Source organism: Lissotriton helveticus, chromosome 1_1, assembly GCF_964261635.1.
Source record: "Lissotriton helveticus chromosome 1_1, aLisHel1.1, whole genome shotgun sequence".
Classification (NCBI taxonomy): domain Eukaryota; kingdom Metazoa; phylum Chordata; class Amphibia; order Caudata; family Salamandridae; genus Lissotriton; species Lissotriton helveticus.
In genome coordinates this window covers 1,832,683,536-1,832,709,172 of record NC_136057.1, presented here as the reverse complement: position 1 = coordinate 1,832,709,172, position 25,637 = coordinate 1,832,683,536, and the positions used below count along the sequence as shown (strand labels likewise).

General features: G+C 43.8%; 1 protein-coding gene across 2 annotated transcripts in view; it reads right to left on the bottom strand.

Moving 5' to 3' along the window:
* Window positions 1–25,637, bottom strand: part of LOC144753465 (cytochrome P450 2D17-like) — a 296,252-nt gene that overhangs the window by 66,776 nt on the left and 203,839 nt on the right. The window lies entirely within an intron of this gene.

Sequence of the window (25,637 nt, the reverse complement as noted above, 5' to 3'; positions counted from 1 at the left end):
GCAACCAGCAGACATTATTTTTTTAGAGGCAGAGATACAAATATATAATTTCTGCAGAGCATTTAGCATGTGTTGGGACTTTCAAAGAAACCTTTTTCATATTTTCCCTTTGGAATTAAGTTCTTTAATTTTTGTGGAGAAACCAGAAACCCTTCCTTTTAGAGGCCTGTTTAGCAAGGTCATTCTGCATTTCACAGAGACAAAGCCCGAATTTAAAAGGTCACAAATGTCAACATGACAGCCTCCTTCCATTGTTTACAGGGCAACTAAAGATAACACCTCAGCGGGACTCGAGCCAGCCTCTGCAGCTGTCCTAGCCCCCAGCTTCTGCTCACTAAGAAGTTTGTCAAAGACAAAAGGCCTTCCGGATTCCTCCTAACCTGCAATAATTCACTCTATTTAAAACACATGATATATATATTACTCCTGTTAGGGGCTATAATTTATTTCTATACTTATATTATTAAAACATTTACTGTGAATAATTCGCAGAACATAAACACACATACCAGTTTTTAGAACAAATGATTGTTTGCATTGGTACTCATTTCATCAACCTTAAATAGATGAAGGTCTCAGTTAGGTCCAGCCAAAGTAAAAAACCTTCAACCCTGATATTAAACCCAAACCTCTGCACCAGGCACATTGGCTCACTGAGCCATTAAACGCAACCCCAAATGGGAACAACCTGCAAATTTGTGTTTTATACCTAAATGTATGCATTTACTGAAGCCTAAAGCACTTTAAAGCTATTATAAATGGCAAAAATACCCAAATTCGACTTTGATATTTGGGGCACTTAAAAATAAATATCCTATACGTATGTTACATATTAATCATCCTCAGAATGTTCTTTACACATTACAGATATTAGACATTAGACATATCTCATGTAAATCCTTAGAAAAATGAGTTTTTTACGCCTGCGCTAAGTGAAATGTCATATGCTAATGTCCTCATTATGCAGTGCAACACAACTGAAAATAAATGTTAATGCTAGCGGGTCATAGTATGACTATTAAGCTTCATGAATAGTAAAAAACGAATTTTGTAGCACTTATTTTTAATAATTATTTTTTATAATTAATAATTATTTTTAATAAATCCAATAATTTTTGGCTAATTTCACATATAAAAGCAAGCTGCAACCCTTGCCTATCATTTTAGATGCATTCATTTAAAAGCCTAAGCACAGAAGCCTAACTGAAACATGACAAAATTTGGCGCCACATTTTTTCTTTCTAAAAAGGGCAATTTTATTTAGCAACAGAGCCAAGAATATGCGAGAGAGGAAAACCCTTAATTAAAATGTCTTCCTGTAATACAAAATAATGAACCTTAGGTTTGGAACCTTTTGAAAACAGCAATCTAAAATGTAAAGATTCACCCGTGTTTTAGCTAAGGGCAAAGTCCTGGCTGAATAAATACTCCTGTTTATTCTGTGACCTGCCAAGACAGCAGCTATTTGCTCAGAGGTAATAAAAGTTCTCCTCTCAGTATCGTAACATGAGCATGGTGACACTCTTTTTCAAACTAAGACATATCAATGCGTCTGAGTTCAGCAAAAAATGTACTTCAGCTGAAGTGCTTGCCTGGTAATTTCTAATACAATGTATGTAAGTAAAAAATGCTATAAGTTTGTTTTCCTACAAAATACACCATTTTCGTTTTTGAGGCTCTTTTTTTATTCCTAGTGAATGTGAATTTAAATTTTTGTTTTTAAGCATTTTAGACATTTTGCTTAATAGACTGAAAACATCAAGAAAACCACAAACAGACATTGAGCTCATTTCAGACATAAACAGAAAGGGGTCAAACACTCAGGACACACAATACAGCGCGCTTTAGCCATGCATTTCGTGAATAGCGCCATCGCTATGTACTTACAGAAGTTGCACTAATGGGAAACCCACATAGACATTTAAACACACATTTAACCCACAAATCAATACTCAGGACAGAAACCAAGGACAGCCCACAGACTGTACTTAAACCAAACCATTTGTAAATACTAGTTGTAAGTCATATTTACAAGAAACGCTTCTCAATTGTGTTTCAAAAGACTGCAAAAACAGACCAACAGACTGATGTATGTCCAAGAAGCGAAAATACACTCAATTCACTAGCTTTGGCTAGCAGAACACCAAAAAAATCGCTCTGCATATCTTCCTTCATAACATTGCGCAGAACAAAGGATCCTTATATGTATTATGTCATATTTTAATTCCCTGGGGATACAAAATCACCAAGGAAGAAATATGTTTGTAAATCTAAACCTATTTAGATATTCCCTCTAGGGAAGCCGGCTAATTTACTTCACATCACACTATGGTACCTTCCAAATAAAGCCACACATTCTTCTTATGTGAGCTTTTAAACAGGCATGCCAAAAATATTGCAAAATATACAATATTATAATCAATGTAGTGCTTAATGTACTTTTCGTACGTGCACCGTTCAACTAAACCAAGTAGAGAAAATTCTCCTCATTACCTGTTCTACGCAAATTGCAATTCGCATATACAAACCTATACAAATCCAAAGTTGGCCAACACAAATTCCAAAGTTCCAATCCTAAATTTGCTAAAACCAGGCATCTTATAGCTCACTAATCTAGCTTCAAACTTCAAGGGGTTATCAAAAACGATATACTCGCAAATATACGAGACCCTCGGCTTTGGTAATTGCAATAACCAAATCAAAACCAAGAAACCAAACAAAAGTCGTGGGAGCGACCCACTTGTACTTCTTATTTTTACTAATCAAAAGGTTATCCAAATTCTAACTGTCAAGTTCTACATGACCTAACGGTCTTTTTTAGAATACTCACGCCAAAAAGGTTCTCTGTCAGGAGTGACATCATGTGGAGGATCAAAATCAGGAAGATCAGAAATATACTGGGCTGCAGAATCAAAGAATCTCCAGAATCCCTGTGCACAGAGTACCTCCTTAGTAGAATCCTGTTCTGTCCTCCTCAGTAGATTTCAGTCCTCTGATCAGATCACTCCCACAGAAAGGCACTTCTCTGATGAAGCCCACGTTGGCCGCGCCATTTGAAGAACTGTAATCTTCATTCTCAGGGAATACTTACTAATAAAAAAGAACTTGGCACAGAAGCTGAAAATATGAAAAGACATCTTTATTAAATTTAATAAGTGAGGCCACGTCACACAGAAGCCGTAGCAACTTCAGTACAGAAAGCAGAGGCCTTTTATATGCTTAGGGTTACAAACTTCAGCATACAAGTAAGGGGCAGTCCTAGCTTTTGCAAGCATGCAAAATGCCTAACATTCCTTCTTACACAGCCGGACAAACCCATAATAAAAGGACCACAACCCATATCATAAACAGACCATAAAAGAAGGAACAGAAAACAGATAAGAAGCAGGATAAGGGGTGTGTGTGTGCATACCAAACTCTGCAATGTCCTGTGCTTTGATCCTCAATCTTGATCAGCTAAAGGGCAGGAACTGGTTTAACAAGGTCAGCTTCAGGCAACAGGGTCGGTTCACTCAGGTCAAACAGGAGTCAGCATGAACTCAAGCTAAGGTGTACATGTCCTTAAAAGACTTGTTCAGCCACAATCATCAGCCTACGTGAGGGCAACCACAAAATGGCTGCCATACACAAAATGGAACCCACGGGTTCAGAATTCACAGAACCTCATTGGGGTCCTTTTTTGGTGGACCTGCTTGCCTCCAGTTTGGATCATCACTATCCAAATTCTTCGGTTGGAGACCTGATGCTCTGGCTGCAGCCACAAATACGTTTCTCCAGAACAGGAAGCTGGAGACAGGGTCTGCATTCCCCCCTGTTCGCAATGATTATGAGGGCGTCAGCCCAGATCCTACCCTAGCGGGTAGATGTAGTTTTGGTCACCAATTTGGAAGTCTCAAGTCTGGTGTCTGGTTCTTCTGGAACTTTCTTGGGATTTTTCAATCGGTCTCCCTTATTTCCGACTCTCCTTCTCCACCCGGATCGGATCCCACATGAGATAGTTCAGGAGGGGTCTCTCCTCCTAATGGCATGGCTGATTACAGGAGTCGATAGTCGCTCTAGGGATTTTTGACACTGGCTGAAACCTCCTATCAAAGGCCTGGTTGGACGGCACCATCAAGCGATGCCGGTCTGTTTGGACGCAATGGTGTCATTAGTGTGTGCGATAGGGTTGTGATCCAGTGTGCACCTACATAGTTGAGGTCCTGAATTTCCTGGCCAGTTTATCGCAGAAATGTCTGACATACCAATCAATCAACATCTTCTGTTCTGCTATCTTGGCAGGGCAGGTGCCCATGGAAGGGCCCCTTGTGAGAGAACATACTTTTGTGTGCGCCTTTAAATTGCATCCGGCTATCACTTCCACCGGAACAATGTTATTCGGGTCTTTATGATGTTAATAAGGTGCTTAACCTTTTCCTATCCTGGCAACCCAATAAGTTACCATCAAGGAAGGAACTCTCAGTGAAGCTGGCGATGCTGCTCTGTATGGTATCATGCAGAAGGGTCTCAGACGTTCCGGCCCTAGACATTACTGGAAGGTCTTTTTCACCCCCAGGGGTGTCTTTACGCTGAGCAGGCGTACTAAATCCAATACTAGGGTTATGGAATACCCAGCCCTTATGGAGTCTCCTAGGTTATGTAGTTTAATGCCTTAAAGGCCTATGATGGCAATTCTGCTGACTTCAGGTCCCTGGGAAAGAGACAGCTCTTAATCGCCCTTCAGAAATCCGCACAAACCGGTGTCTTCCCCGACCACAGCCCGTTGGGTGTGGTGGGTTATGCAGGAAGCTGGAGTTGATCTTAAATCTTTGGTGCACATTCCACTCGTGGAGCGATGGCCTTGAAGGCGTTCAGTTTGGGTGCCCGCCTGGAAGATATTATGAACGCGCCTGATTGGGCCTCGGATTTTACATTTAGGAGATTCTATTTTAAGCAAGTGTTGGATATGGCTCATTTGGTGGTGAGTAAGCTTTAAACTAGCATAATCCTTTTAAACTAGCATAATCCGCGCCTCCGCTGCGGACATAGAATAAAAAAAATCCTAGCTATCATAACAGAAAGTTTAATTTCTATTAAGGACTCAGAGACGTGGATTATCCCACCCAGAGATTACTTATTCAGGAGACCCTCCCTGTGACCAGTAAGCATTGCATTATGTTCTCATTGTCATGGCTATTGTAGGTTTATACTAATTTATGGTGTAGCCTTGTCTGCGGGTACCCTCTTGGTAATTTAATCTCTTTTTCCAGGAAGGAAAACTGGGAAATAGGGTTTGTGAGAAAAGGGCAATGGTGAGACTAGCGTGAAGAACCAAGGACAGTGGCAAAGGACTATGGTGCATACGCTGCCACCTGATTTGACACTTGTGGACTGTTGGACTACATTGTCCATTGTTGTTCTTACCAATCAACAGTGTTTCGTGGGAAATGTGGTTCTTGTTCAAATGCAATAAAATGGCTGCTGAGAATAAAGTGGAGAAAGTGAAAGCATAATCCTCGCCTCCGAGTCTTTAATAGAATTAAATCTTTCTATTACCATAGCTAGGATATTTAACAGAACCTCCTTGACCTTCTCCAAGGATAGACTCTGCCTGACTGGAAGAGGAAAGAAGAATTCCCTGCCTGTTGTGCTGAATAATTCCGGTATGTCTTCTTGAGTACTGTAGAGAGTTGTATTTTGTTCTCTCTCTCTAACTTCGTCTCCAACCTTTTGCTCCAGAACTGATTGTGCCATCCTCCTTCTGGGCCAGATATTTAAAGGGGATCTGTGTGCAGTTTTTTGGTAGCAGGAGAATAACGGGAAAGGCATTCAGGAAAGAGGAATGACTTATGTTGCACAGGTTCATAAGCAGTGGAGAAGGCTGAGGATCAATGGTCAGTTTAGGTGAGTTACTGAATTCTCACCTGATTACAAACTGATGGAGGAGTGGGCATATCATGACAAGGGAAGCAGGTAGTAAATGCACAAATTTAGGATGAGAAGAAAAAAAAAAATCAAAGCTTTGACTTATTCTGTAAGTCGGACCATCAAGAAGCTAAAGGAATCAAAGTGTCCATTTTTGCCACAGTTCCCAGAACAAAACTTCCTGAAAGATCAATTTCCCATTCATAACAGTTGCCCAAGAAGAAGACTCTGTAGGACAGGGAAAGAGAACACTGGACAAGATCTACCAGGTCAGACGAAAAGGTAGAAATACATTGGAGACCAGGGGAAATAAGATGAGAATGTATGAAGCTGAACTGATCAAGCATTTAATCAGGAGACAGTCAATGGATTCAAGGAAGGGCAATCAATATTTTTGCAAGATAATATATTAGTGAAAAAAATTAAATATTCCTTGACTGCATTTCCTGCATAAAATTATAAGACGGGATACAGTCTTGAAAGGTGCAAATAGAATCGATGTAAAATGCACTCCTCAGTCATTGCTAGGATGGGCTGTAAGTGATGGCTGCCTTTTTGTTGGCTGATCTATCATTAAAGTGGGTGATGCTATGATTGGATTTGGGTGTTGTGCTATTTATACAGTAGCTACTTGGGAGATTATGTTTTGTCTGTTCATTATTCCATCAGGAGATGAGGTAATTATTATTAGTTGTGACCAGAGTACTGTAGAGCTGAATATTATGTCTAGTTCTGTAGTGTCTGGAAAGAGTTTGTTTTGGAAATAGTTACTGAGATCTGTGATGATCAGTCTGATGGGCAACAAGGGCTTTATCCCTACGGGATACATACCTAGAGGTTAAGAACAAGGAACTTGCGGTGCTTTCTAGGGAAATGGGAGCTCAGTCCAACCTCCATTTGATTTATCAAGAATCAATTGATAAACTGAGCTCCTTTTTTATTGAGGGGAAAGTGGGCTCCAGACGTGACCAGGCAAGGCCCTCTAACCCCTGGTATTCCCAGGGCTGCAGGGAAAAGAGGGTGGCCCTATCTCTTGCAGTTAGGAGAAAAGATTCCTCAGCCGTCAGAATAGCAAGGAAGGAGTATTCTAGGGCACAGGTGGAAGCCAAACGAAATTGGGAAGAGAACCATTGCCAGGAATTAAAATATGCCTCTAAGCAGAGGGACCCAAAACACTTCTGGGACTTAATTAACAGTAGGACTAGAAGTAGCTCTGTTCCAATCCCTAACCACATTACGTCCCAACAATGGCAGGACCATTTTTCTAATCTTTATTCGGGGATGATGAATGCCCTCTGCCTCTAGCATCTTACCTCCCCTGAATTCCCATTGGCCCGTTCACAACTCAGACTGCTTCGAGCTCCAAGAGGTGGAGTTAGCAATAAACAGCATTGCTCCCGGTAAGGCGGAGGGTCCTGACGGCCTTCCCGGAGACCTGCTTCTGTATGATCCTAAGCCTTGGGCCTTCTTCATCTTATTGATAATGAATTTAATAGCGAGGGGATCACCTGTCCCAGACTCTTGGAAAGGAGCTGAGGTTGTTCCAATCTGTAAAAAGGGGAACAGGGAGGACCCTGCCAACTATCGGCTGATTAGTTTAATCGATGTGATACAGAAGGATGTTGGCATGGTCCTCCTTGCTAGGATTGGAACATGGATGGAGGACGGCAGTATCTTGTCCCATTATTAAGCAGGGTTCAGACAAAAGGTGGGAACAATGGACCAGGTGTTCAGATTCTTCATGATCTACTGGAAAACAGTAATTTTAGGGAAAGGTAGTTTGTACTTGGCCTTTGTAGATCTGAACACTGCGTTCAACCTGGTGCCCCGGGAAAAACTCTGGCATGTCCTTCAAGAACTAGGTATCTCCCCCCTGGTTCTTGATATTGTACAACGCTTGCATAGCGACAACTATGCAAAATTCAGGTGGGGATCACAGGGACAATTGACAGAGAGGATCGTGGTGAACAGGGGGGTCCGCCAGGGATGCGTGCTGGCACCCACCCTGTTTTCTTTATACATCAACAGGGTGGTTGATTTTTTAAGGCAATAACCAGCAGGCGCTCCCATCTTAGTGGGGGAGAAGACACTGACCCTCCTGTTCGCCGACGACATCCTTTTGATTTTTAAGTCACCGAGGGGACTCCAGAAACTTCTGAATGTGTTTGGCAACTTCTGTAATTCTCGGGGGTTAATAATTAATGGGACTAAAACAAAACTTATGAGTATCAACCCATCCAAACGTTTTAGAAACGGCATTACCCTGAACGATTCCCCTTTGGACACTGTTGAGTCTTTTGACTACTTGGGAATCCGTGTCTCTAAGAATATGAGGTGGGGCTCCCATCTAGCCAAGATGCTCTTAAGCCACAAGCGGGTCTCTGGGGCCATCGTTAAAGAGCAACATCTATCTAGGAGTCAGCCAGTAGCCCCTGTGCTTGCAGTCTATGACGGCAAAGCACTCCCTTCGGCCCTATATGGGTCCGAACTCTGGGGCTTCGAGAACGTCAGTGAGCGTGCTAAATCTGAAAATAAGTTCATGAGAGATCTCATCTCCCTCCCTGTCTCGACACCCTTGAAACCTTTATTTTATGATATGGGAAGGCGTTCCATTCAGGACATTGTACGACTGCGTCCCCTCCTTTTCTGGGCACGTATAAGAAGGACCGCTGAATTGTCCAACTATGCGGCAGCCCTTGATGAACTGATATTAGCTGACACGGGGAGCAGAATTAAATGGATAGCTGACCTCCGACAGCTCTTAACAGATATAGGTCTTAGGGAGGCCTGGGCCACTAACAGTGTGACTGTTTCTTGGAAAGGGCCAAATTCGACACCTATGCCATGTCCAGGCTGCGCCAACCACAATGAGTCAACTGTACACCTTTTATTTGCCTGTCCAGCCTACAGATCGGCCAGAGCCAAGTGGCTCAAACCGGCCTGTCAATTGATTGGCCCGATGAACCATCGTGCCGCACTCCGCATCCTGTGTACAGATACATCTTCATTGACATTGATTTCCAGGGTGGGTAAGTTTTTAGGCTGTGCATGGCTGATAAGAAATAGGTTACTCACCGGCTAAATTTTACGGGGCATAGGACTGGGCTCCCTGGATTAATTTTGGATTTCCTGAACTGCTGGCTCCCGGTCGCGGCTCCCGCTCCACGGTTGCGCCGCTGGACCCGCCCACTCCGCCCACACCGCTGCGGGACTGCGAGGCAGTTCTCATCACACCTGCAGCCTCTTCCCGCAGCGGCTACGCCCCCCTGCCTGGCTCCTCCATAACTGTTCGCAACACCCGCTGAATTTTACGGGGCATAGGACTGGGCTCCCTGGATTCATTTTGGATTTCCTGAACTGCTGGCTCCCGGTCGCGGCTCCCGCTCCACGGTTGCGCCGCTGGACCCGCCCACTCCGCCCACACCGCTGCGGGACTGCGAGGCAGTTCTCATCACACCTGCAGCCTCTTCCCGCAGCGGCTACGCCCCCCTGCCTGGCTCCTCCATAACTGTTCGCAACACCCGCTTCGCGGGTGTTACTCACCGGCTGAATTTTACGGGGCATAGGACTGGGCTCCCTGGATTCATTTTGGATTTCCTGAACTGCTGGCTCCCGGTCGCGGCTCCCGCTCCACGTTTGCGCCGCTGGACCCGCCCACTCCGCCCACACCGCTGCAGGACTGCGAGGCAATTCTCATCACACCTGCAGCCTCTTCCCGCAGCGGCTACGCCCACCCGCCTGGGAGGATTAAAACCAGACTTTTCGTTCTGCGCTGCGGGACGAAGCGCGGGGCTAAGCCCGGGCAAAGGGAGGGCCCTCTGAGGCCCTCGTAGGCCAGTGTAGGCTGGGCTGGGCCTACTCTCTAACGCCTGTACTGACCTGGAACTGTGGACCTTGATACAGGCGACGGTCATGGCTATGCCGTCTGAGGAGGGAATAATTGGGAAGGCGGATAGATGAAGAAATGGGTCATTGGACAAATATTTTTCTAGGGTCCTGAGTGATGGCGATAAGGAATCCTCTATGGCTGAGCGTAGGGCTGATCGTCGACGCTCGGTTGAAAGTATGAAAAACAGGTCCCTTACCGATATTGCTCCTTATCCCGCTGCCCAGGAGGGAGGTTCACCTAATATTAGTGAGGATGTATCAAGCCAGGATGGCGTCCCTCTTTTGTTGCGGGATTGTACTCCCACCCCTTGTTTGCCTCCCGATCAGATCGTAAGTGTCTCCCCCCCCCTAGTCTCTGTTGTACGGCTGCTGATCGAATTACCCAGACCCCCATTGCAGTAAAGCCAAGGAAGACGAAGCCGAAACAACTAGTTGTGGTGGAGATGCATGGCCCACCACCTAGTAAGCGAAGAAGGAAGTTGAGGGTAGGGCAGGGTAAAGCCAAAATTCCCCACTCCGACTTCGGTAAAGTATCAAAGCCCCCTATCATTCCTGATAGGGCAATAGTAGAGGTGCCAGAATCTCTTTCAACCCAGCCACTACCGCTAGCGGCGGCCTCACCTGTCAGGGGCACTAACACCATAGACCATGACATTATTTCTGGGTATTCACCACCGAACGCATCACTTCCTGCCACATCATTGGGGAACTTGTAATTTTTACTCAGGTCCCTGCTCCTGCCCATTAGTGAGAGCATAAAGAAAGTTGAGATTAGACTGACCATCTTGGAGACTGCCATAAGCAGTATGGTTACTTTAACCAAAGCCCAGGGGAGCGGGGTCGCTCCACCCGTAACCTCGGTCAGGTTACCCTCTACCAATGCTCCTATTGCTTCATCCCAGCCCCCCAAACCGAAGCCACAGTCCCATGGTAGGGCTGAGCCCGTCTACCAAAAACCGCACCCTCCAAAGCATATAAACATCCCAGTAGCAAGACCAGTGGGTGATTCCCAAAGGGCACCGATAATGGCCCCCACAGGAAATAAACGGGAGGAACAGGGAAGCGTCAGATACACTAGAGCTCCAGGGGCCAAGGGGCCAAAAGTGGAGATACCTCCAGAAGCAGTGCCTTTTGTGGTCGTCTTGACAGGGGTTCCGCCGTTAGTAGATAACAAGAGGGAGGGCTACGCTCAATTGAAAAATAAAATAATACACTGGCTGAGTACTTATAGGCCCATTACGCATAACATTGATGGGGACATAGTGCATGTCAGGCGGCTCAATTGGTTGGGTAGCAGATGTAAAGATATTGAGGGTGACCTGGTGGTGGTTAATTTTAGGGACCCGCGGGCAGTGGATTACATATTAAATTGGCCCACTGGATGTGGAGACAATTGCATTATCCCTCGGGCTCTGACATATTTCTACCCTAGATCAGTGGTGTTCCCCCTAACTCATGTAAGTGGGCTCTACCCCCCCAGACCCAACCCCCCGCCACTATACAGTAATAGCTATGCTCCTTATGGCCAGCACCCTGCCCAGGCGGCGGACCCTTTTGGCTGGATCACGGCACCCCAGAGACACAACAGAAATAGCAACAGCAGAATGGAGCACTTGAGACCCTTTACCCCTCTGGAGACAGGCAACAGGTTCTCGTTGCTATCCGGTATGGAAGACTGCGACTGATGTCTACATTCTATGGGGGAGAGGGGTGGCCGATCAAGTGCGGCTAATCCAAAGGGCACAGATTTTGAGGCACTAAGGGTGGCAAGACGTAAAGACAATAGACAGGTGGGCCCCTTAGTAGCCCAAAGTACGGATAGCAGTATTACAAGAGTGTCTACGGATGTATTGTGTGTAGACATCATAGATGGTAGCATTGCATCCCCCAAGTCATCTATCTGTGTGGACGCCATTTCCATGCCCAAGGAGGGTGGAAGGGGTGGGAGCAAGGGGGTCCCTGGTATAGCTCCTATGGGTCACAGTGTAATACACCTGTTATCTTGGAACGTGGCAGGGTTAAAAAGGAAGATGGCCCTACCAGAATGGCACACATTCATTGAGAAGTTTGATGTATGCCTGTTCCAGGAAACCTGGAGTCTGCTCCCACTACACAAATCTGGCTATACTACATATTTTTCTCCAGCAGTATGCAGAGGGAAGGGTAGACCAGCGGGAGGACTATCGGTTTGGATTAAAATTGATCTGGATTGGGATGTTGTCATTCATGATTCAGAGTGTAGTGATGTATTACATCTCTCCTCTAGATGATACATTGAGGGGAGCAGGCTCGAATTATTTAATGTTTACGCTAGAGGGGCACCGGGGGACACTTCTTCAGTAATTTTAACAAGCTTAGACTTAGCATTAGCCAAGTGCCCCCCATCTGCTAAAATTATAGTGGGCGGGGATTTTAACTGCACGTATGAACCCCTTTCTGGGGACGATCCTTTAGGTACCGAGGAGGAAGATTCTAAATGGTCCATCCCAGCTTTGTCTCTACCCCCTATTCGAAAATGGTCAGCAAGGGCAATACAAATTAATGCCCTTACTAGGGAACACAATCTAAGAGCACTCAACGGCAGGACTTTGTCCGACAGAGTTGGTGCAATGACCTTTAACAGGCTTAATGGTCCGTCCAGAATTGATTACATCTTATTGGACGTTAGATTGTGGAAAGACCTAATAGATATGGAGGTGGTGGCTACACAGGATAGTGACCACAACCCCCTCTGCAGTAAGTTTAGGTGGGTAACCCCAAGGGTAGGGGGATGAGTGCCCCCCTGAGGTTAACCAAAGAGGTTGTCCCTTACAATAGTAACCGCAGGTTGAAATGGGACAAGGCCCAATTGCAGGAAGACCAACTTGGGAGTATAAAATCTCTTGTGGTAGATCTGTCCTTGGATTTGGCGGTATGGGAACAGGGAATGGGAAGTGCCCCGGAGCCGCCCATTGCCCTTGATATAGCCTACAAAACCACAATAGAGCAAGTGAGCCAATACTTTTTATTTAAAGGGAAAAGCCATAGAGTTAATAACACACCTCCCATCTCTAGTAATCCCTGGTACTCGGCCCAGTGCAAGGGAAAAAGGAAAGAGCTAAAAGCTGCCTTACTTAAAAAAGATCCCTCACTAGTTAGAGCGGCTAGGAAGGACTACTCAAGAGTAATGGCACTGGCCAAACGAGAGTGGGAGGAACAACATTGGCAGGACCTAAACTGTGCAGTCAGCATGAGGAATTCAACGTTATTCTGGGACCTTATTAATAAAGCTAGGCAGCAGAGCGCTCAGCCTTTAGCCGCCCACATAACAAGCCAGCAATGGTTTGACCACTTTTCGGCACTATATGGTGGAACTGAAGTCCCCTCCTGTCCAATGGTAGCTAGGGGTGGAGAAGGGGAACCTATAGGGGAGCCCGAGGACCCATTCTCGCCCTCGGAAGTAGTAGTGGCCATCAGACATCTGACCCCGAAGAAGGCGGCTGGCCCGGATGGGATCCCAGGGGACCTTCTGATCGAGGACCCTAAGGCTTGGGCCGAATTAATTGCTATTATAATGAATTTGATTGCCAGCGGTCACCCCGTGCCAGACTCTTGGAAGGGGGCAGAGGTGGTCACTGTGTTCAAAAAGGGGGCTAGAGAGGACCCTGCCAATTACAGACCTATCAGTCTGATAGATGTAATCCAGAAAGTGGTTGGCAGGGTCATCATCTCAAGGGTTGGAGCATGGATGGAAGAGGAACAAATCCTCTCCCACCTCCAAGCAGGATTCCGCCAGAAGGTGGGTACGATGGACCAGGTCTTTCGCTTTTTTGTCATCTATTGGAAGTCAGTTACCATCAAAAGGGGTAGCCTTTACATGGCTTTCATAGATCTCAAGACGGCTTTTGACCTGGTCCCTCGAGTAAAGCTGTGGGAGACACTGGAGAAGATGGGTTTCCCCGGTTCGCTTCTGAGTTTTATTGTAAGGCTCCACGAGGGGAATTATGCGAGGATCAGATGGGGCACCCAGGGCCAGCTGACAGATAGGGTGCCCGTGAGGAGGGGAGTACGCCAGGGATGTGTTATGGCCCCGATCCTCTTCTCTTTGTTTGTGAATGGAGTGGTGGATCATCTGAGATAGGAAGAGGCGGACGCACCATCCCTGGCGGGGGAAAGAATCCCCAGTCTACTCTTCGCGGACGACACCATACTGATCTCTAAATCCCCGGTGGGACTTCAAAAGCTTCTGCACCGATTCAGTACCTTTTGTACAGATAGAGGACTTACTATTAACACCTCGAAAACTAAGCTCATGGCTCTCTCACCCTCCAAAAGATTTAGAAATAATTTTACGCTCAATGGGGCACCCTTGGAGTTGGTTGATTCATTCGACTTTTTGGGGGTGCGGATAAATAGTCGGATGAATTGGAAGGACCACCTGGCCAAAATGTTACTTGGCCATAAAAGAGTATCAGGGGTGACCCTGAGGGAGCATCGGGAGTCAACGAGTAAACCTGTGGCACCGGTCATGGCAATCTATGAGGGCCAGATACTCCCAGCTGCATTATATGGCTCCGAGCTGTGGGGGTTTGAAAATGTTTGTGAGTTAGTTGTAGCGGAAAACAAGTTTTTGAGGGATGTGGTGGCTCTCCCGTTTCTACCCCGCTAATTCCATTGCGGCTAGATCTGGGCAGGCGATCCTTCAAAGATTTAGTGCGGCTGCGCCCTCTATTGTTTTGGGCTCGGTTGCGAAGGACCAGGGAGCTTGCCAAATATGCTGCTGGGCTGGATGAACTAATACTGCTCGACATCGGTAATAAGATCGGGTGGTTGAGCAACGTGAGGCAGTTGGTGGTGCAATTGGGCCTGAGAGATGTGTGGGTGAGTCAAATGCCACCCCCCAAACCGGTGATCAAGAAGCTATACTGGGACTGGGTTCAGGCAGAGGCAACACGCAGTGGGGTTGGGGGTTTACTCACCGAACGGTTTTTAGAGTTTAAATGGTCTAGAAAGTTGGAACCCTTCCTCGACCTCATAGCCAAGCCTCTGGACAGAGCCCTTTATTTAAAACTCAGGTATAGGACCCTTCCGGTGCATGAGTTCACCGCGGGGTGGTCTAACGCTGGTGGTCCTCCGCGCCCCTGCCCCGGGTGCGCGGCTCCAAAGGAGTCTGTGGCGCATTTACTTTTTGCCTGCCCCGCTTATAAAGTTGCCAGGAAGGTCTGGTTGAAACCAGTATGCGCGGGGTTGGGTTTGAGGTGCCATAGAATGGCCTTACGAGTTCTCACTACCGACCCGACATCCTCTGCCATGGTATGCGGGGTGGCTAAATATTTGAGCAGTGCATGGCTGACTCGTACTAGGAGGATGAAGCTATATTCCATCTTGCCAAATTGCTAGCAGGCCCTATTGTCAGGACGCTATGATGATGACTGGATGGATTTGAAGTCATTCTAACCATGATGTAATAATGTATTGATGAGGATGTTTGACTGGGGTCTCATAATAATCACCCAATGTACTGTATAATGTGTAGGCTTGAACCTTTTAACTAGGGAATTTTATCGTCGATAGTTTTTACTAATGTTTTACTGTGTAAAATGTATTCTTTTATGGTGAGAATTTTTACCGAATAAAGATTATACAACGAAATAGGATCTTGGCAAAAAAGGCAATATGCCCCACCAGCTCCGTCACGCAATGAGAATAGAGTTCGGGCTTAGAGTGCCATATGTTTAACCTAATTGCTGCTATGTTTCTGCTATAGTGTTCCAGCTTATAAAATGGTCTAGTTTTAATCGTTAGTACTTTTTAAATGAATGGATTTTAATATGTAAATTACAAGTGTATAGTATAGTATAGTATGATGCATGTCGTATCTTAAATTGTTGTATATTCTTTTTAATATTTGAACTTTTCTAAAAAAAATTGTATATGCTTTTATGATATTTTATGTATCAAATAAAGCTCATACTACTACTTCTACTGCTTTATCCCTACGTTGAGTTTTATTCATTTTCGTGACATCGTTCTTAATCCATTTTTATGTATGGTATTATCAAAGACGTTTGTTTTCAATAAAAATATTTCACACTGGCAGTAGCCGCTGTGTAGTTATGCACTAGTCAGAGTTTCCAAAAGAAGAGCATTTTTGTATTTTTATTTTGCTAATAACTTCAGTCTTCTCGGGTCTCTGTACCACTCACTGGGCGCAGGTGCATCCACACAAGCACGTCAGCTCAGGAGCTCAAGGGAGCCTTTTCCACAGAGCGGTACAGAGACCGGAGAAGAATTTGGGCAGTATTTGCAGCAACCCCCAAAAAGACTTGTTGCTCTCTACTGATAAAGGAATGAAAACAGAAACACGTGTCTAGAGTTACACAGCACAAGCTGCGCCAACAAGGGTGAACACTTAAAAAAATGACTACTGAAGTAAGTGTTATCAGGAACTGCTTTTACCATGCCACATTGGGGCAAATGGAGTGCTGGGATATGAGGCAGTGTGCTCCCTCCCTTGTTCTCTTTGAAAAGGCTACCTTGAGCTACTGAGCTGACGAGCTTGTGGTGATGCACCTGCACCCAGTGAGTGGTACAGAGACCTGAGAAGACTTTGGGCAGCATTTCCAGAACCCCACAATGACTTGTTGATCTCTACTGATGAAGGAGTGAATCCAGAAACACATGTTTAGAGTTACACAACCCAAGCTGCACCAACAAGGGTAAAAACATAAAGACTACTAGAAGTAAGTGTTATCGTGCCCTGCATGATGCTTTGGGTCATACTGAGTGCTGGGAGTTACTTTGCTCTTGCCCTACTTCTGTCTGTGCAGGCTGCTTATGTTTCCAGATTAGACTCAGTAATGGAGCTAAGTTCTACTTCATATCAGCAGACTACACACCGTTTTGAATGTTTGCAGGGCAGTAAATACTATCTGAGTTTCTAATGAACTCTCCATGCTTTTCAGATCTCAGAAACATTACCTTTGCACCTACGCTTTATTTTTATTTATGGCCACTGCTTGCTATGAACCCATCTCAAGATGGTAACTTGTGCCAGATAAATTTAAAACAACATAATGATTAAAGCCTACACAATTAAAGAAACACACAGGCTCGTGTTTATTTCCTTAATTGCAGAGTTTTATAAAATGAGACCTGATCTCTCCTTTGAGCCAAGCTGTGGACATGTCAATATCTAATAATAAAAATATTGGAGAATAAGCAAGTTCACAGTGTAAACAGAGAAGCTGCAGGACAGTCTTCACCGAGCCGAAAATATACCTTGAAGCGTCTTCCCAATGTTAGATATTATCTAAAATTTCTGAAGCTGTGCTTCTGTCTATTACCTGGACTTTCTTATGAAGCCTGGGAAAATCCCAGTATCTCCTGAACAAAAAATTCCCAGTATGTCTCAGAAATCCCCAAGATGAGACCCAGTAGCCTCTGTTATCCTGAATGAAGTTGTTAGGGAGTGTCTCGCCACTGAAAACAAGTCTTGAATGCTTTACAGTACCTGCAGTTAATCATGATCAATCCACACTGTCATAGCCCTCCTTTGTTGTAGAACCTTACAACTCATACACAAGTTCCTGAGCAGATGCCAACAATCGGTAATACCTCCCTCTAGTAGAGGAACTTCCCACGTCATGCACACAGGCTGGTACCAAGCAGCAAACAACTTTCCTCAGAAGATGCAGAGTTCTCTGTCTCAGGGGTAAGCTGGGAAACAAGTCCTGCAGGTCTGGAGGCATTCCTTGGAGAAATGTTCCAACCCATAATTTGAAACAGCCTTTGAAGACTTCCTCTCATAGGAGGAGCAGGCTTTATCTTTTTAGCAAGCAGGGAAGTCTTCCTCTCTTTCCTTCAAATTCACCGAAAAAGTGATCCAACCAGTAGTTTTTATTAGGTAGATATAACTTGGCAACTGGGGAATCTTAACTCAGTCCTAACCTAGTTCCCACAGTGTGTGATATTCTGTGACATTTGCTTTCTACAAACTGAAGTACTACTGAGAGGTTCAGGGAAAATTAAAAAATGCCTGATTCCTTCTACAGGTAGTAAGAATTGTTGGTGAAATATAATGAACACTTTCTGCTAGCACAAACAGGTCACTCCTTTTTAGCTCTGCTTCTCATACCCATATTTTTGTCCAAGCCTCCATCTGAACTCTAGAAGATGGCTACAGCTGAGCCATGAGTATAAGTTAAGGAGGGTTCTCATCTGCCCTGGATAGATCATTGACCTTAATTAGTCCCTGCTCTGCTTTCTGCAGATGATGCTTTTGCTCTCATGCAGCCTGAATGGCCTCAGAAGGCTCACAGACAACTTTTTTAAGTTTATTTCACAATTTGGACCTTGAGACTAACCTCGCCAAACATACTACACGGTTTGCGGTCCACAAAGGTGTAAAATTAGACATATTTCAAACAAGCAGAAGCACATCATGAAGGTCAATTATTTCCCATATTTAAGGGTGACATTTGACTCATTTAGTACTTGGCTACCTTGTTTTTCCAACAGATGCCGCCTCTATAACCAGCCTGTTGGGGCTCAGTTCAACTTTGTAAAGAACATCAGGAGTACATCTGTTATGCCTTTACTTAAAATCTACAAGATTAATTGCTTGCTAGTTATGACCTATGGGCTCTTATATAGGGTTACAGTGACTGATCTCAATTACAGCAAGACGAGAATCACTTCTGCAGATGGTTACTAGGCCTAGCTCCACCTAGCCCTCATTATTTTCTTCATGAGGAATTGGGCCTTAACTATGCAAAAGATCACATTAAACATGTTCTATTCCTCCTCTGGATTTCACTATGGAGCAATCGGCAAGCCTTCCTTAATCATGATGTTATTGCAGATTGCCTAGCATCCGATTTAGGCCATACAATCCTTTGGCTGAAACACATCAAGAACACCATGGAGGTTTTTGGCAGACAAGATCTGTACACTTCCCCACATACGATTGCCAAGGGTGAAAGTGCATGTGTAAAAGAGCTATTTGTGATGTTTTCGACTGCCAACAGATAAAGAATGAAAATGGAGAAAATCACCCTGATAAATTATGCCATTATCAAAACGTGACAGTATTGAACTTTACTTGAGCCTGGTCAATAATGTATGGGAAAGAATGCTCCTAACTAAATGTCACTTAGGCACAACTTGAAGCCACCTTTGTTTACTCTTGGGTCAGTTTGACTCTGCATCCATCTTAATTTGCCCTTATGATCAGGGGTGTATCTTCAGGGGGAGGGTGTATGGGGTGGAGTATACCCCAAATAATTGATCTGTCAGTGATGTGTTATGTTTCAGATAGGTACCCCAATATAGGCTTAGGTAGCAACCAAACCCTTCACCTATATTTTCCCTGCCATTACACTACATAACGGTTCTTGGGACTGACCTTTTACCTAGTTCTTGGGGCTGACCTTTTACCTAGTTACGGTACTGCTTACAGGACATGGGGTTTTCCCTGAAAATTAGCCTCATTCATTGTGCATGAGGATTCGTGGAAACTCAGCAGGACTACCATCTCCTGCATAATAACTATGTATAAGGGTTATTCCTTCCGTCATTCTAAGTCCGACATGACACAGCAAGGTAGATCCCCTGAGGTTACCACTTTGGGTATATAAACACCACATCTTTGCTGAGGCAGGGAGAGGAGAAAAAGGACTTCCATGCTGACACACTGATGCAAGACACTAAGGTTCCTGCATGCAGACACTCCAGCTCGCAGTGAGTGGTCTGACATCCCACGCGGTGTGTCCATCTCGAGACCAAGACGGGGTCCCACAGTCTCTCACTTTAGGTAATAGTATTGACTTTATGCTAGAGGGTTTCTTGGCTCTACACCTACATACATGCTAGGTAAACTTAGGTACATCTAGTTAGGGTCACATCGTAGGAGTATGCATTATTACTGTCATGTATTTTTATACCTGCCTGTATTCATTGTTTTAGCACTATCGTAGAAATCTACCATCCTTATACTCTGTTGGTGCTTATAATAATTAATATCGGTTTCTGTCCAATGGTTGTTTCAGCACACCTATTTTACATTAGAATAAGACTGGTTCAATAAATGCCTTTTGAAAATGTCCCCACCATTTATTCTGTGTGTCTCTCTAAGACAAAGTGAGCACGAGTGACTGAGCGAAAAGTATTGCACTGTTTCCATGATCCCTGATGGGACAGAGTTGTCATGTTGGATAGTTGCCAAGAACTATTCTCTCCCTGGTAAGAGGGGTGTCTAGTGGCACTGTGAACTACCTGGTATACACGCAAAAATACCCGGTGGGGGCGTCTGGAATCAGTCTGGACACCAATCTCACAGTCTATGTTGTCTAAACGAGCAGATCCTATATAGTTTTTTAGGAACTACACGACAGATGAGGCAGCATAATCGGTTCTGCTGTCGGTAAACATGTTTATTTTATCAAGATTGCTGGACCCAGGAGGAGGAGTACGTGAGAGCATAGGCAGGGGTTTGAGCTCAAAGTACACATCCGAATGAAATTGGTACAATCGCACAAGAGCAATGGGCCTCTCTCTACCTGTTACTCACTCCACTGTGTTGCTGGTGCTGGGATGACCTCTCAGTGACCTAACTGATGTTCATCACGCCTTTGTCAGGGAGTGGTACCACATTCTGGGCCCAGTGCTTGAGTGAGCAGCATGATAACATATGCTGTCTCTGCATGCCAGTGATGTTACCTACAATTGGACTACTACTTAAGTGTGTGCTATGCTTTCTCATGAGAAGTCAGGTGGACGCTCTTCTGGTGTGTATTTTTTTCATTGTTGTCTTCCACCGACTGCATGTGCACCTGCTATGTATATGTACTCGATTTGTTCGGAAATTATGATGTATGAGTTTCATGTATTTATGCATTGTCCTGCTGACAAGTACTTTGAAGCAGCTGTCAATCATCCGCAGCACTGTAAGAAAGTTAGACAATAAAAACTAAATTCTTACATGATTCTGGGAATGTGCATTTGAAGTTTTAAACTTGTGCATGTCGTTTTGGGTGACCAACAGATGGGCATCGGAAAGGGCAGGCTTTTAGGATGGTGTAGAGTTTTGGGTTGCTGAGTGCCAGGGCACCGTGCTACAAATTCACTTGGTTTAAAAGCATCTGCTACAGGGAATTCCATGTGTGTTTCTACAGGATTCCGGCAACAATAAAAAGAATTAAAATAACGCTGGTGATTAAAAGTTGTGTTCCTGCTAGACAGAGATCAGAGTTTTGTCTAGTGGCAGTTCTAACTGTAGCACAGAGGGTTAATGTACTTTCTGCAAAGAATGAGTACCATGCAGATCAGAACTGTATTTATGTGGATAGCTCAGTGGGTTTCTGTTTTTGTCACAGATATCCTTTTGTTGCTTGCTGTTCATTAATACTAATCCTAAATAATATATCACAGTGACATGTGAACTGCCATCTAAGAGGTGCCTGGAAACTGCGTGGTATAGGTTAGAACACTATGGTTTTCCCCAGTCTTTCTTTATCCTAATGATGTTAATAAAGGGTTAGTTTGATAGCAATACAGTCTTATGAGTATAGCCAACCGCAACCACTGTGGTATGTTTTAAATTCTAAGTTTGTGTTTCTTCAGACCAATCACTCTTAGTGTGATTCATTGGCCCACATGCATCATTGTTACATTTTGCACTTCCTAATTTGCGAAAAATAAGGAATCGCAAATTAAGAAGTGCAAAATGCTATGCATCATTATTTTCGGTATTCATTTGGGATTCGGTAAAAATCGCAATTTTTACCGAATCCCAAATGAATACCGATTTCTTAAGTAAATTTTCGCAATTCCCATTGATTCCTATGGGCCAAAAGGCCCATAGGAGTCAATGCAAATTGCGAGTGGCACTTAGAAAATTTCATGGGTGCAGGGGGGGGGTCCAAAGGACCCCCCCATGCACCCCTGAAATGTATTTTTCGCATCATGTTTCACACACACATGTCCTAAAGACATGTGTGTGTTAAACATGAATGTTGAAAAAAATACTTTTTCACCATTTTAAACACTTTTTCCAAATTTACCGAGTGGTTCAACCACTCGGTAAATTTGGCACCCTAATTGCGAATTTCCACTTGTCAAAGTAATGATGCATTGCTTTTAAGAAGTCGCACATCTGCGACTTCTTAAAGCACCCGCAATTTTAGAACTCGCAAAAATATTACGAATTCTAAAATTGCTTCATGCATCCCAAAAAGCACTTTTGCATTCGCAAACGGCCGATTTTAAGGAATCGCACCGTTTGCGACTACAAAAATGCTTGATGCATGTGGGCCATTGTCTCTGCCTAGTTTATATGTGATGCAAAGTGCTCCGACAACTTAAACTGGTATGAACAGCGCTATAAAACAAATAAAATGCATTTGTGAGAAGGGCTATAGAGAGATGAGGGGCAATGTTGGATGGTTAGAGTGAGGAAATCCGTGGAGAAGGAGGTCATTGAGGAGAGGGAGCACTGAAAGAGGCATTGAGGAGAGGGAGCACTGAAAGAGATTGTTGCACCGCATGCCATCAGCGCTAAAGATGGCCGTGACATCGGAATAAGTTGCATAAACAAGAGACCATAAAAAAACATGAATAAGTAATCACCCCTTTTAAAGTGTTCTATGTTCATTTTAAATGTTGGTCCTTTTAGCCCTTCCTGCAAGGGGCGCGCACTAGAGCTGTTCCTAATTCTGGTGCAATCGTTTAATGCAATGTTTCCATGTTACACTAGACCAGTTTGAAACAAGGCTGTGTGGTTGTCATCAGGCATGCTCTTGACCGGACATATGCTGATAACATATGCTTTTTGTTCGCCTCTGACGTTTCATGTCATTTATAATTTCACCAATGTAATGGTTAACGCTTCACTTGTGATATATGTGATTGTACTACTGCCTGACCTACACATGTTGTTTATTGGATGTATCATTCCTTACGTGTAACTCTACTGAATCGTTTTATAGAATTTTGTATCTTATGAAAAGACATGCTAACTGGTTCTTGATTGGAACTATCTCCCAGATTCATCAAGAACACATTTTGCTATTCCTTAATAGCGAAAAATACTGATTCGCTATTAAGGAATAGCAAAATGCTATGCATCAAGAAATCACTACAAAAATAGAGATTTCTAATAATTCCTTAATTGCGACTCGCAAATTGCGAGTCGCAATTAAGGAATATCTCCCCATTCATTCCTATGGGCATAGAGGCCCATAGGAATGAATGGGAAGACAATCTCAATTTGCTAATCGCAATTAGCGATTCGCAAATTGAGATTGCGATTTCAAGGGTGCAGGGGTGTCCAAAGGACACCCGGTTGCACCCCTGAAATTGATGTGTGCACATATGTTGCACACACACATGCCCTTAGGGCATGTGTGCGCAACATGAAACTTTGAAAAAAGCACTTTAGTGCATTTTTCTAAGTTTTTGCAAAATTACCACGAAGATGTACTTCATATTAATTTGTGTGTCCTAATAGCGAATTCGCTATTTTTTTCACTTTCATGCATTGCATTTAAGGAATCTCAATTTGAGATTCCTTAAATGCAAAGAATCGCAATTTAGCGAATTCTTAATTGGCGATTTTTGCATTTGGGATGATGCATACCAAATGCAAAAATACCGCTCGCAAAGGGCCAGATTCTCAGAATCTGGCCCTTGCGAGCGGATTTCAGCTTGATGAATCTGACCCTATGTTCCTATTGCTTGTACCTGAACTTTGCATAAATCCAATAAAAACAAATTAAAAAAAAATGTTGGTCCTTTTGTGAAGCAGTGACCTGGTGTTGTGTAGTTTCCACTAATCAGAAGAAACTGCGCGTTTGCGGACAACATAAACCTTTGGATGAAACTTAAACTTAAAACATTCAAATTCTTTTTTCAGGTAAAAGCTGTTTGTTTCCCATTATAAGAGTTCTATTGCGCCTTTTAAGCATGTGCTAAAAAACTTTAGTTATAGTATACTGCAATTTGCAAATACATAGTAGACACTTTGAATTCTATGCTAACGTATGTTGTGGCTTAAGACTATAGTATTGCTACCAATAATACCCTTGCTTTACTAAATAGCTTAAAATTAATGTCCCTAAGCTTTTCGTTATTCCCGTTTACTGACCTCAGACCGTTGCTACTCTTTCCAGTTGGGTTCACCATGTTGCTAGTTGGGAAATCTCAGACTCACACCCCACCCCTAACATTTTTGGCTAAGCTAAGCCTCTGCTTGCGATTAAACCTCCGCCAAGACCCGCATTCATTTCATCTTCTTTCTTAAATACTATGAACATTTTAAATAGATACTTTGGTCATATTCTCAAATTTCCTGGATTTTATCAACACAAACCTGCATTTTATTTTTCCGTGTGTTACCAAATTATGTTGTCTGCCATTCAGCGGGGCGCTTCCTAAAAATGCTTTGCATTGACGAAACTCAATGAATTCTTTCATCTTTTATTGTCATTAATTATAGATGCCTTGCTTATCTTTTTTATTGAATGCATTGTATTTTTAGCCTTTGTCGATGTTATATATGGTTATGCTATAAAGTTATTGAGTAAGTACGTAAATTGGTCTAAATAATTCCGCCTGGTTGAGAGAAGGTTCCATCTCCCATACTGGATAATTAAAATCTTTCAATTTGCACATTCAGGCAACTCAGTGACCAGAGCAGAGGGACAGGAACGCTAGTATTGCCTACTTGTCAGAACATGAAGTAGAAGATAGAAATTGTCGCAGAAAAAAGCAGTCCTATCCCTTAACTCTTGCAAACGTACTGCTTTCATATAACTGCAAGGTGGTCTGAGAAAGTGGTTAGCTATTCCAAAACATTTCCTTACCAAGTCAGCAGTCCAAGTTAATTAGCTCATTAACAGATTCAAGTTTTCACCTAACGATAGTCAGCTTATAACGATAAGGCGATTTTTGCAAGCTAATTCTACTATCCGAAAAAAGAACGACTACGGGTATGCTCAAGTTGCTTGTGGCCAGCTTTCCTCCTTGACTGCAGGTATAAACCAAGCAGTAGTGGCTTTGTTCGCTTTAGCAGGATAGATTTATCAACAGCTGCCATCAGTTCGAAGGTTGACGGCAAAGTCAAGGTGCATTAGAGCAGCCGAGTGAGAAGCAGTCACGGGTCCTGGAAAGATATCCTCATCTTCTGCAGTATTGGATTAGTCATGATGACTCAAGCTGGTATGGAGGTAGCGGAATGCAAAGTCCTTTGATATAAGCTCTGTCCTCTCTATGTTGCGGTCTTCTTATAGGCCACACACTTAGACAACAGGAGAAGACACTAAGGTTCTCTGACATAATGGACCAAAGCTCCTCTAGATTAGGTGAAGTTACAGCATCCAGTTTGGTTCGTATCGTACTTGTCATATATTTGTATGCCGCAAATGGGAACTGACGGAGGTGGCTGTTTAGGATCTGGTGTTCACAGTGATTCCCAAAGCAGTTCAGCAATAAACAACAGGCGTAAACCCATAGATCAGGTTGAGATCTGGGTAAGGAGGTATGGAAAAACAACAATGTCTCAACCGGTATTATTGAAAGAGCTAATTAGTAACTATGTACACAACATTACAACAACAGAGAAATAGGAAGACTCGAAGTGTGTGCTCAAGGCATCATATATTTTGAAAGAGAAATTTGGGAACAAATGTATTAGCACTCTAAGCAATTATTGCAGGGGCAACCCGAAGACTTTGTGCATGCAAGTGCTCATGACACTCAAAGGTGAACGGTGCAGGTGACAAGTGAAAAAAACAGGGAGGGCGCAATGTGAAAAGGTGACTGATATGTTTACCGATTTCTGGTTCAGGACAAAGATTATTTACATAGAT